Below are 12,446 nucleotides of genomic sequence, written 5' to 3' on the forward strand. Positions count from 1 at the left end.
TAATTGGATAACTACCTTAGTAGGCATAAAATTAAATTCGTTAAGACATTCAAAGCTGGGTGCATTAAGTTAAAACATTCACAATATTTTCGCTGCATGGAATATGAGAAAATGTTAAATCGTTCTTTTTTTTAAACATTGGCGAACATATAGGATGTTATGCAGGCTACATTAAGTTGTATAAAGTTCTCGAACATTCTGGAGGGGGATACTGGAATTGGTTCTTCGCCTAAAGTCATAGTTGATACATTCCCTTGTCTCTGACTTGTACTGTCTACCAGTCTCTGATGACATCGTAGACGGACTAGGACATGTATATATATCAAATTTATTAATTGACATTTAATCATCTCACTAGCCTTTGTCGAGGTGAAGGGGGGGGGGGGGGTGGTAGTGGTGGAAATACTTTTTTCCTTTGAACTGTATATTACTTGCCTTCGAAAAAAAAAACTAACTGTAAAAGTTGTGTTCGTTATTCCAAGTTGTACAAAAACTGTTCAAAATGATAACTTTATCGTCCCTGAAAGTTCGTAGAATAAGTCATTCAAACGACACCAGGGGCCAAAGATAATTTCAGCAACAAAGAGTCAGAAGTCAGAAGAAGAAGTTGGAAGGTAAGAAAAATTTTGGAATGTTTAACTGCACAAAAAATACCAGCTTATAGAAAGAAAAAAGGACGAAAAAGGGGGGGGGGGGGGAGTACGATTTTTTTTCTGTTTACATATTTATTTATTGTTGTAGTTAATAGCACAGAGGCTAACATAACCACATAAAAATAAAACATAGGTTTCATACATCCAATACTGACAACATTATAACATCGTATACATATAAAATCACCTTGGTATACATACATATATACACCATCCGACTTATAAGTTGGTATTCAAGTCATTGCCAACGTATAACTCAAACAGTTTTGTTAAAAGAAATTACTTCGGGCGGCAGAGATCGAACCCAGGGAACCAATCGACTCGTTTGGCGAGGAGTCTTCTGGCGGGTCGCATCCATGACCCAACAACCGAAGGAAAAAAAGAAATCCTTGGCGTATGTAGGCCAGCCGTCAGAGCGGCAGAACAATGACGACATAATTGCGCGCGTGTGACGTCACCGGCGCGAAAGAAACGCGGGAAGCCGCGGCGATAGGAGAAAAAAACGAATACTTAGCTCGCCGTAACTACGGTACTCGTTTCGTTGCTCGGTCTTACTTACCACGGAGTACGAAGAGGTACTTACGGCATTCAAATGTACGTACAATTTTCTGAAGCGATTTTTTTTACCCTTCACTCCACCTTAGATGCAAATTAATAAAAGAAAATTAAATTAAAAAAAAGTTGTTTTTTTCGTTAAAATAAAATAATTTTTATACGTTAGCTAGAAAATGTATTTATATTTCGTTGATATATATGTTATTTAAAGGTTTTTTTAATACCAGTAGTGTAGTGATAAGTGAAAAATATATATTTAAATTACTGGAAAATATATATTTTTGACACGTGCGTCGAAAAAAAACGTACCATAAGCTCGTCCCGCCGTGCCGTAGTTTCGGGCGGCCGTACCGCGGTGGGAAGCCGCCAGGGAGAAAGGCGTCGCTCCGTCTCACTCGCGCGCATCGACTACCTCGATGGATGGAGGGAGAGGGGCGAAGGAGGGGAAGGCCACGAGCGTTACGTCGATGCGGGGGGGCGCGGGGGGGAACTGGGACCGCGCGTCCGTTCGGGCGAACGCGGTACCCATGTGGCGCCCGGCCGGCCGCGCGGGGCGAAACGGCGCAGGCAGTTGGAACAAGAGTCGGCAGAGAGGTGCAGCGTCCACGGGGGAGCGCGGCGCCGGCTGCGAAAAATTTCCTCACGGCGTCCCAACCCGCGAGAAAAAAAGGTGAGTTCCAAAATATATATAAGTGATTTTGACTATTTCCACCAGGAACCCCCGAGGAATGTTTGATTCCCCCCCCCCCCCTTTTCTCCTTCAACGAACGATTCTCTGATTCAAACGAGGCGTCTTGCTTGGACCTACTACGCAGCGCCGGGGGTCATTGTTGGCGCGTGCCGGATTCAAACCCGGAAGACCTTCTTTCCGCGTTCTTTTTTTCAGCTGTTGCGTAACCGACGACCGCTGGAAAGAAAGAAAGAAAAAAAAGAACGAAATAGAAGTTTTCCCGCACGTGTCGCGGCCTTGCCTCACCGCATCCCCCCCCCCCCCCCCCCCTACTTCAGGTCGACCCAACGCGACTCGCTGACCCACTTGGGCCGCGAAACGAGGTCGCCACTCCGACATTGCGTCAGTTCGTCGTTTGCTGCTGCTTTTGTTATGCGCGGGCCGGGGCCGCCGCCGCGGCTATTTCTGATGACGCGGAAGGCCTGGCTACAAGGCTTTTTTTTTTATATTTTTTATTTACATATCTGCAGTCGAGGAGGCTTTGAGATATCCTTGAGAACAAAGCGAAGTTCGTCGAAGCACTGGAATTTGACCCGTGGAAATGGTGTCGAGGAATTGTTATGATTTTTTTTCTGCCCCTCCTTTGTTCGTCGAGCTTCTGTTCCCGGCAGACATCTTCACGACATGCGGACATGCAAACAAAGGGGCCAAGTTAAGGGGAGGGAATTTTTATTACAAACCACGATACAGCAGGAGTTGCTGTGTATTTTTAATTTCTCCGTAGACATTTTATTGCGATGCTGTGCATCGTAGTACGTACGATGAGCAACTAAGATGGAACTAAATAAAGACGATATATTGGGTACTATATATTAAAAGTAACCAATAGTGATTTCAAGATGGGATACAGCAATTTTCAAACCTGTTTAGCCATTTCCGCTTTATAATGAAATACAATCTAGGAACGTACACTGTAAATTTTTTTGTTCTTTTACGAGCAAAATTCTTAGGAAACGCACTCACCCTACGATATCACTTGGAAACTTGCAAGGCAGAGCTTTGAAAATTAAAAATTATACGAAGCTCTGCCTTGCAGTTTTACAAGTGATATCGTTGGCAGTTATGTTTCCTAGGACTTTCCTTGTATAAGGACAAAAAATTGTTTACGGTGTAACAGCGATAACGTAACTACGTCTCAGCATTTTCTTTTGGAAATTTCTTTCTTCAACATTCAAACATCAGACATTTTACAACTGTTTTTAAATCTGCTCTTTTTTTTTTCTGGAGAACATTTTTTTATTACAAAACGTTCATAATTTTTGCAAGGTTTGATTCTTTCAGAATCGCTGTTTTGCAACTTTTTCGGTTTTTTTCTTCTTCTTCCCCGCAGGACTTGTGATGCGATAGGCTATGATTCAAATACGTTAACTCTTTGGTGCTCTGCGATTGGGCCACCGTTTATCTGGACTCTTTGCGACAGTCGAAAACACTCAACAACATAGCAGCAGCGAATGACAAACATCTCAGTGGAGTACATTTCTCTCGTAAGTCGTAGCAGCCGATGGGCGGTTGACCTTCACCAGAGTACGTAACGTACATTTGTGTACGTACGTCTGTGGTTACACCATCTACTCCCATCCTGGTGTTTTCTTTTTACTGCTTCGCCACTCTTCGACTTCTCGACCACAAACAAAGAAAATAAAAGTGTTATTATACGTCCCGTGGTTATGCACATTAATCGCGGTTTCACAATAGTGTTGTAAAGTTGTCGCTGACGGCATTCGAGGAATACCGTGCTGCCATCTATCGTCTGTCACGGAACTGCAACGCGAACCATTCGGGAACGCCATTAGCCATTCAACAATGACAGCAGTTGGAACAATGGCGTTTTCTCGGATAGTGCAACGTTTTTGTTTACCTCGCTAGTCATTGTGAAATATAGCCTCAATTTATAACCAAAAAATATTTTAATTGAATTTCTTAATACATTCGGCATAGTCATAGGCGTGCCCAGACATTTCCATTAGGGGGGGGGGGGGGGCCTGCTAAATTTTTAAATCGGAAGCTGAATTTAGAATGTTAAATAGCCTAAATACATTCACTCATTGCCGTGTTTATATTTTTGTGCAGTATCAACGAGATATGTTTACTAGTTAATATTTATATCCGTATAGTTTTAACAATTTTGGAAATATGTTTTTTTTTCCATAGACAATGTTTAAAGGGTACTTACACATTTTCCCCCCTCGAATTTTCCAATAGGTTGGTCCAGATCTACCTTGAAATGAACTCTTTTTAGTGAATGCAAACACAGCAATTCAAACAACAGAACTTTAACAAACCTCTTAATTTTTTTTTTTTTTTTTTTGCTTGGCCATGACCTCGTGTTTTAAATTAACTAAGGCGGCTGTATTTCCAGAACGATAAAATGTTTAAGAATATTGTTAATTAGCACGCTGCAACACTGAAAAACAGTTTGAGTGTCACAGTGCCAGGAATATACGAATATTAACGAACGCATTAGAGAAAATGCCGATCTGAGTGATTACATTAGGGGGGGGGGGGGGCATGGCCATCTGGCCCCCCCTGTAGGCACGCCTATGGGCATAGTTTCAACTTTGAAAGCACTGCAGATTTATTCGTAAGTATAGCCTCCAACCCAGAAGCCTAGCTTTAGGATACGAGGTGGTGGTAGTTAGTCTCAGCTGCTGGGAAAAGATTGCAATGCGGGCTCTATAAACGCACGTGACATGTTGTTACATTTTGAACTGCGATCAGTATTCCTGCAAAATGTTAAAAACCACACGAATTCGTTGGCTAACCTTCGACAGTCCGCGCGCTTTTCGGCGAAAAGTAAATAAACTGTCGTGCTTATCATTGTACGTTATTGTTGTTGCGCTGTTGATTTAAGTCGGCTTCGAACCACTTGGCGCCTCGTACCGATAAGTATTCAATTTGAAATATGCCAGAAAACCACTCAGTCAAATATTGGGGATGCCATCTTTTAACAGACGAGAGAGCCAAAACCCGAAGTTCATGCTTTTTTCCGTATTTTTAATGTAGCTATCCTAACCAAATCAACCGTCCACGATGTTTTAAAGTATTTATAATTGACAATTAGTATCCTTTTATCAACACCGCCATATTTATTTACAATTAACAAAAAAAAAAAAAAACGAAAATGCACGATCGAGCGTTTGGCTCTCTCGTCTGTGAAAAGAAGGCTTTCCAAAATATTGTTAGGGGCTGGTATGGGCTGTGACGCAGTTGAAGTGACTTATCCACCTCACGATCGCCATATTGTGACTTACAAAACATGCTTCACCAAGCGTTGTCATGTTCAGTAAGCATGAACTGAAAATTCCGTCGTCAAACACAGCCGCAGCACTTCCATAAAATACGGTCGTTTAAATTTTTTTTTTCCTTCACACAATGCAAATACTGTTCTTCGCCCGATGTTATATTTGTCCTGCAGACATTGTGCGTACCATCATCTGGATAAAAAGCTACTTCACGCGGTAGGGTCGAAAATCTGTAGGATTTACGCCCATGGCACACGGTACACATTGCAAAAAAAAAATTGTACTTTTACAAGGAAAATTTTTGGTAACTTAGTTGCCAAATATATTATACTTGTAAAACTGCAAGGAAGAACTTTGTAAAATTTAAAATGTTACAAATTTTGCCTTGCAGTTTTACAATGGATATCGTTGGCAACTGAGTTTCCAAGGGCTTTCCTTGTAAAAAAATACAAAAAGAAATATTTTTGCAGTGTATCCGTACAGTAATTCATGACACCTTGCAGTAAACGCATTTTTAATTGTTGAAGCTGTTACGACCCAAGGGTTATTACTCAGTAAATAGCTGTCGAAATTAGTGAAAAAAAAATTGTTTTCAAATAGACTCTACCGTTCCTTCGCCTAATTTTTTTTGTACTTTTACAAGGGATGTCCTTGGATACCCCGTTGCCGACGATATCACTTGTAAAATTGCAAGGCAATTTTACAAAGCTCTGCATTGTATTTTACAAGCGATATTGTTGTCTACAGGGTTTCGCAAGGTTTTTCTTTGTAAAAAAAATATAAAACATTTCAGTGTTGTGTGCTTGGGCTGATTCCATACGTCCATTGGCTGCTGAAATAGCAGACTTCGCATGTAGGCTTCTTATTGGCTCAGAAGTCTCCGCGTCAACTGTGGGTGGATCGAAGATGCAGCAAGCACATCTAATGTGTCACTAAGTTCACGGAAGGCACAGAAAAGTAATGGAACTGAAAGACTGATCGCTAAAGTAGCAACTTAAACAAATTCGGTCCAAGAAATTACAAAAAAAATTTTTTGCACAACAGCCTTCTGCTATTTTTTTTTTTTACGTTTCCCTTAATTAATTGTCACACCTTAAACATAAAATTTTGGATACAGTCGATCCACATAAAATTTAAATTATCTCAGAAAAGTTAGTTAACTTTCTGACGTAAAAATCGGTACGTTACCTACTGCGAATAGTACATATATTTCGTATGATGTTAGATTTTGCTCCTTTATCCCGTGATGTAAAATAAAATTCTGCAAGAAAATTTATTTAAATGTCCTTGAGAAGTCCTTAAATAGGTTTACCAAGTATTTGTAGACAATTTGATACACGTGTTGGAAGCGAAAATAATTCGGATATCCTTCCTGGCACCAAGTGGGCCTTGTTTATGAACTACGCAACCGAACACGAGTTGGGGGGGGGGGGGGGGGGGAAGTGAAAACCGCACGTATTTAAGAGTTTCAGTTTGTAAACCAAGGACTGGTCCACCATCGCAAGCATACCCACTTGCTTTCTCGCGTTCTGTTTTTGAAATTGCAAATTCCTAAAACGTTTATACAGTTGTGTGTGTTGCATGTTTCAGTCACTTTTATACTTGTTAACTTTTCGCACATTGAAATGAAAAAAATGTGTTTGTATATATAAGCTATATGTATATATGTGTGTGTGTTTGTGTATAATCGCGTGATTTAGAACCGCCCTTCTTTGTTATGAAATTTGCTGAAAAGTAATCGAGGAAAGACCTCGGAAAACGTCGAAAAACATTTCCCCATAGTTTCGTGACTTCCTGGTCGGCAAGGCGGTTTATGTTTTTTACAATTCGCGTATTTTATAAAAGGTAACTTTTTTCTTTTGATAAATATGGGGCACGTGCTGCACTCCTGCGTTTTATTTATTTTATAATCCAATTCTTGCACTTGGATTTTATGTTATAGTGATATTTATTTTTAACTGACCTAATTTCTCATACGTTTACAGGGACCAACTGTCGTATGTTAATGAAATGAAAAAAAAAAAGTTCCTGTTTTACAAACATTATAAAAATTAAATCAACTCACTCATTTTACTAAAAAAAAAAATGGTAGTCTCTTTTCCACACGAAACTTCTCAATTTTTGTTTTTCAACGATACATGACATTCAGTTGAACATTGGTCATCTTGTAGGTGCTCACATGCAAGTTGTTGAAGTAAAACCAGCATGTGCATGGGGTTTCGATGTTTGACGCGGTTATAGTTTGTATGCGGCTGCAACTAGCCGTGCCAGGAGTTGGTGCCTATGGAAAACCTAACTTCTTATCAGTAGCGCCGCATCTTACTGCCGCTAAACATTCCACACGGGTCTCATGTAGAAATTGTTTGTTCCAAGCAGTTGCCCCAAAGGAGAAGGGGGGGGGGGGGGGGGAGTTGTTCGTCATAATTGCCAATTGAACAATATCATAATTAGCAAGACACAAAAAAAACATAATTCGTCATAAGTGTCGCCCTTTCCTCGTTATTTTTATGGAAAAGAAGGGTAGGTATTTTTAAATTCTGCTAATGTTACATATAACACTAGTCACGTAATTTTAAGTTTGATTTCCAACAGTTTTTTTTTTTTTTTTTTTTTTTTTTTTAGTAATAAGTAGAGACCAGAAAAATTAGCGTATTCATTTCGTGAAACGCTAAAATTTAAATAATTTTACTTTCGTGTTGCTTCTGCTATTGGATTCACTGATAATCCGGAGGACTCTTGGGGCCAAAGTTGAGACCCCAACACTGTAAAAAAAATGTATTTTTTTTACAAGGAAAATCCTTGGAAACCAAGTTCCCAACGATATAATAAATGGTACAAAGAGCTCTACCTTGAAGTTTTCACAAGTGATATGGTTGGCAACTTGAGTTTCCAAGGACTATCCTGGTTACACTGTTAAAAAAAATATTTTATTTCACTATACGAAGAACCCTGGTTACAAAGTTACCCAGGTATATTCGTAAATTTACAGCTATCTTAGTAGATTTAGTACATCCTTGTTTAAAACGAAACACGCAACTCGGAAATCAAAAGACGGCGTAGTTCCTAAGAAGAGTCATTATCTCGTAGGGACAGGAAAAATTCGCGGGTTCAATGACCTCTAGGATGAACTCTATAGTTCTACGTACACTCGGTCGAATGTCACCCTCTCATTGGCTGCTGTCTTGTGAAGGTGTCCCAATGTAGCGGCCTGTGCTTCGGTCGAGTGTTTCTCACTGGCCCAGAGTCATCCAGGCGAGTTGTGAGCCAATAGCAGAGGCAGCACTGAGGTGAAACTATATGAATTTCAGGCTGTCGTGAAATGAATCCGCGAATTTTTCCGGTCTCTAGTTATCTGAGATCCCGAAGAACTCTTCGCTTATTAGAGGTTAACTCTTCGTTGGAAAGACCGTATTTTTTTTTTGTCTGTGATTTCTTAACAGTGTGAAAGTACACAGAAAAAGAAAAAGATTTAACCGCGAAAGATCGGGTCGCAGCAGTTAGGGATCGTCCATTAATCACGTGAGGCTCGAAAGGGGGGGGGGGGGTCGGGAAAAATCACGAAATATCACAAGGGGGGGAGGGGGGTGTAGAGAGATATCACGTGTATTTATTTTTTCGCGCGATTTCTACTAAACCGAAAAGCGACGCGTGACCTTGACTCGCCGTAGCCAGGCAACAATATCCCCGCCCGCCGCAACATGAACCACCCGGCTCGGCTTGCCAGTCGCCGGAAAGACTTGTGATTTTGGCGCCGAATACATGCGTCAATCACATATAAGCCTTTCCTTTATTATTTTTATGCCAGTGAGAATAAACCTGCAACCTAAATGTGTGTCTGGACATTTTTATCACTGTGCTTAATTTTCCAGAATTAAATTAGATTATACCTATATTTAAAGACAATATTCTGAAATTTTTGAAAATATTTTTTACGAAAAAAATACACGTGATTTATTGGGGAGGGGGGGGGGGGGGAGGTAATCTGAAACCTCACCAAAAATCACTAGGGGGGAGGGGGGGGTTAAAAATTTGCTAAAAAAAAACATCACGTGATTAATGGACGACCCCTTACGTGGAGGACTGGGTATCGCCTGTGACGACGCAGGGGCGGTGTCCTTGGAAAGGGTGGGGGAGGGGCGTGCAATGTGAGTGGAGGGGGGGGGGGGAGACCTCGTCATCAGCTGTGTACAAGGTCGTCAGGCTCGCACGAGTGAAAGTGCCTCTCTCGCGGGAAACAGCTGCCTAGTCAGATGGTATCGCAGCGTGTGTATTGTTAGGCCATATACGTATATTGTAAATTGTATATATCTGGTGTGCTAATGTTTTTTTTTTTTTTTTGGGCATATGCCATCTGTACTACTCTTCAGTTGAATAAACAGAATTTTTAAAACCAAAACCAAACCATTCGGACAGCACCTCAGAAATAATTTTATTTAAGGTGCTGTCCGACTGGTTTTGGTTTTAAAAATTATGTTTATTCAACTGAAGAGTAGTACAGTTTAACGTGACAATGTCATAACAAAACATTGATGAAATGATTGCATACTTTTGTGCATAAAATTGAATCATTTTTATTGAATTATCACTATTTTGTATGGATACTAAGAAGGAGTGAAATGAAATCTACAATTTAATTGATAAATTTACTTTTATTTGCACTCATTAATTCAAATATGTTTATTACTGTAACTAAGAGATTAATTTCGTTGGAGGTGAGTTGTTATATTTTTTCGTTAGCTTCTTGTGTTGTCCAGCCCACCGTTTGATTATAAAAAAAGGGGGGGAAGGGGTGATTTAGAATTTAGCTGAGCAGCTGACCTTGAGCTCTTCCGTTCACGCAGCTCCTCGTGCTACCAATAGAAGCCGTGGCGGCCATGTTTGTTTACGTTCCAAATACGTTTGGAAAATGGTTCCGTGCACAATATGTAGGGACCGGAAAACTTTGCGGGTTCAATGACCTGTAGGGTGAACTCTATAGTTCTACGTACACTCGGTCAAATGTCACCCGCTCATTGGCTGCTGTCTTGTGAAGGTGTCCCAATGTAGCGGCCTGTGCTTCGGTCGAGTGTTTCTCACTGGCCCAGAGTCGTCCAGGTGAGTTGTGAGCCAATAGCAGAGGCAGGAAAAATTCGCAGATTCATTCGGCGATAGGCTAGAATTGAAACACATATACCCTTTATATGATTTTGCTATTGGCTTACTGTTCATCTGGACGAATCTCAACCAGTTATAAACCCTCAACCAAAGAAGGATCGAATCACAGACAAACCAGCTGAGACGACTTACAAGTCGGCAGCCAATGAACTTGCGTTATTTGCCCAAGTGTACAGGAGAATGTGCAGTCTATCCTGAACAGGGGCGTAGCCAGGGGGGGGGGGTTTAGAGGTTTAAACCCCCCCCCCCCTTAGCACCAAATCTTTAATTAATTTATTATTCATCACTCAAACAAATTTCATATTAAAATTAATAAAAAAATTATCATTACAATATTTTAATTTAAGTACCGAAAACTGCTATAATAGCACTATTTTACACCTTAAAATCCAAATTTTCCCGGGGGAGGACCCCCGGATCCCCCGCTTTAATACGAGGTGGGGGGGGGGGGGAGGGCCATTGCTTCTTAACACCCCCCATACACAAATCCTGGCTACGCCTCTTCCTGAAGGCCATCGAAACCGCGAATTTTTCCGGTCACTACCAATAGCAAGAGGCAGCACTGAGGTATAACTATATGAATTTTAGGGTGTCGTGAAATGAATCCGCGAATTTTTTTTTTCCGGTGTCTCCTAACGATGTGACGTCGTCGTTGATGTTCGACTAGCCCGGGAGGCTGACACGTGCTGGCGGGAGAGCGCGACGGGCTGTGTGTAGCCACGCCACGTGCTGGGCCCACGGGGTCGTCGACCCCCGCCTGGCCGCCTGCTCTGCGCATGCGCCGAGCCCGGGCGTCGCTGCAGGCCAGCTCCGGGGGAAGCCTACGATTCACTCATCCTTCTGGACACACCCGAATACTCACGTTGGCAAGCCTTCTTTCAACAGACGAGAGGCCAACGCCAGATCGTGCATCTTCGGTTTTTTTTTTTTGTTTATTGTAAATAAATATGCAACTCATGAAAACTAATGGTCAATTAGGTTATGTTAGCTACATTATAAATACTTCAAAACATTGTGGATGGTTGATTTGGTTAGGATAGCTACATTGAAAATACTGTGAAATCATGTAAACGGTTTCCTAGCGCTGGATAGCTACATATTAAAAAGTTATTTGCTAAGCAACCATAAAATGATTTTACAGTTTTTTTTAATGTAGCTATACTTACCTAATATAACCAACCATCCACAGTGTTCTAAAGTATTTTTAATTACTTCTTGCTAATTTTAAGAAAAGAAGGCTTGCCAACGTGAGTATTCGGGTATGTCCAGAAGGATGTGTGAATCGTAGGCTTCCCTAGCTCCGGCCTCTTCCTCTGGCGCCCGCACGGACATTTGTCACTAGAGACCTGAAAAATTCGCGCATTCATTTCGTGATAAGTAGGGGCTGGGAAAAATTCGCGGTTTCAATGACCACTAGGATAGGCTCCACGATTCTCCATGTACTCGGGCAACTATCACCTGGTCATTGGCTACCGACTCGGGACACCTGTTTACTGCGATTCTTATGATTCGATACTTCTTGTGTTGAGTGTTTGCCATTGGCTCAGAGTCCTTCAGGTAAATTGCGGTCCAATCACTGACGCAGCATTAAGCTAAACGAGTTTGGATTCCAGCCTGTCTCGAAAGGAATCCGCGAATTTTGTTCAGGTCTCTAGTGATAAGTTTAGAATCCAAAAAAAGTTGGCCTTTTTAATTCATCAGTGGGGACACCTGTATTTCGCGAATACATTTCGTGTCAAGGTATTTCACAAAATACTGTAGCTTTTCCTCCTGTGGTTATTGGCTGAGGTCGGTGAGAGATGTCGTCCCGCTCTTGACGGGGCCAATGAGAATGTGGTCACCGTACTGCTGCACCCTCGCAATTTGCCATGACTCTTGGAAAAAGCTACAGTGTTTTGTGAAATACCTTGACACGAAATGTATTCGCGAAATACAGGTGTCCCTGTGTATCAGTAGGGACAGGCATTTTTCGCGAGAAAAAAAAATTGAACGCCTATTAGATTGCAACAAGGTATACCCCGCAGCAAGCGGTTTATTCCTTGTGATTGGCGGCCGTCTGCGAGAGAAGTCGTCGCCTTATTTCACCGAGCCACTCAGCGCGTGTTTGCTTTC

At 41.4% G+C, this 12,446-nt stretch overlaps 1 protein-coding gene across 3 annotated transcripts in view; it reads left to right on the top strand.

Moving 5' to 3' along the window:
- The first annotated feature begins 1,773 nt into the window (after positions 1–1,773).
- The window catches only part of LOC134540860 (uncharacterized), a 196,453-nt gene continuing 185,780 nt past the window's right edge, over positions 1,774–12,446 (top strand). For 2 of the 3 annotated variants that reach the window (XM_063383869.1, XM_063383871.1), the window contains exon 1: positions 1,774–1,878. The gene's annotated coding sequence lies outside the window, so the exon portion shown is untranslated. The remainder of the gene's footprint in view (positions 1,879–12,446) is intronic. The other variant, XM_063383872.1, reaches the window with a different exon arrangement.

The sequence above is a fragment of the Bacillus rossius genome, chromosome 17 (genome assembly GCF_032445375.1).
Source record: "Bacillus rossius redtenbacheri isolate Brsri chromosome 17, Brsri_v3, whole genome shotgun sequence".
In the NCBI taxonomy this organism is placed as follows: Eukaryota; Metazoa; Arthropoda; class Insecta; order Phasmatodea; family Bacillidae; genus Bacillus; species Bacillus rossius.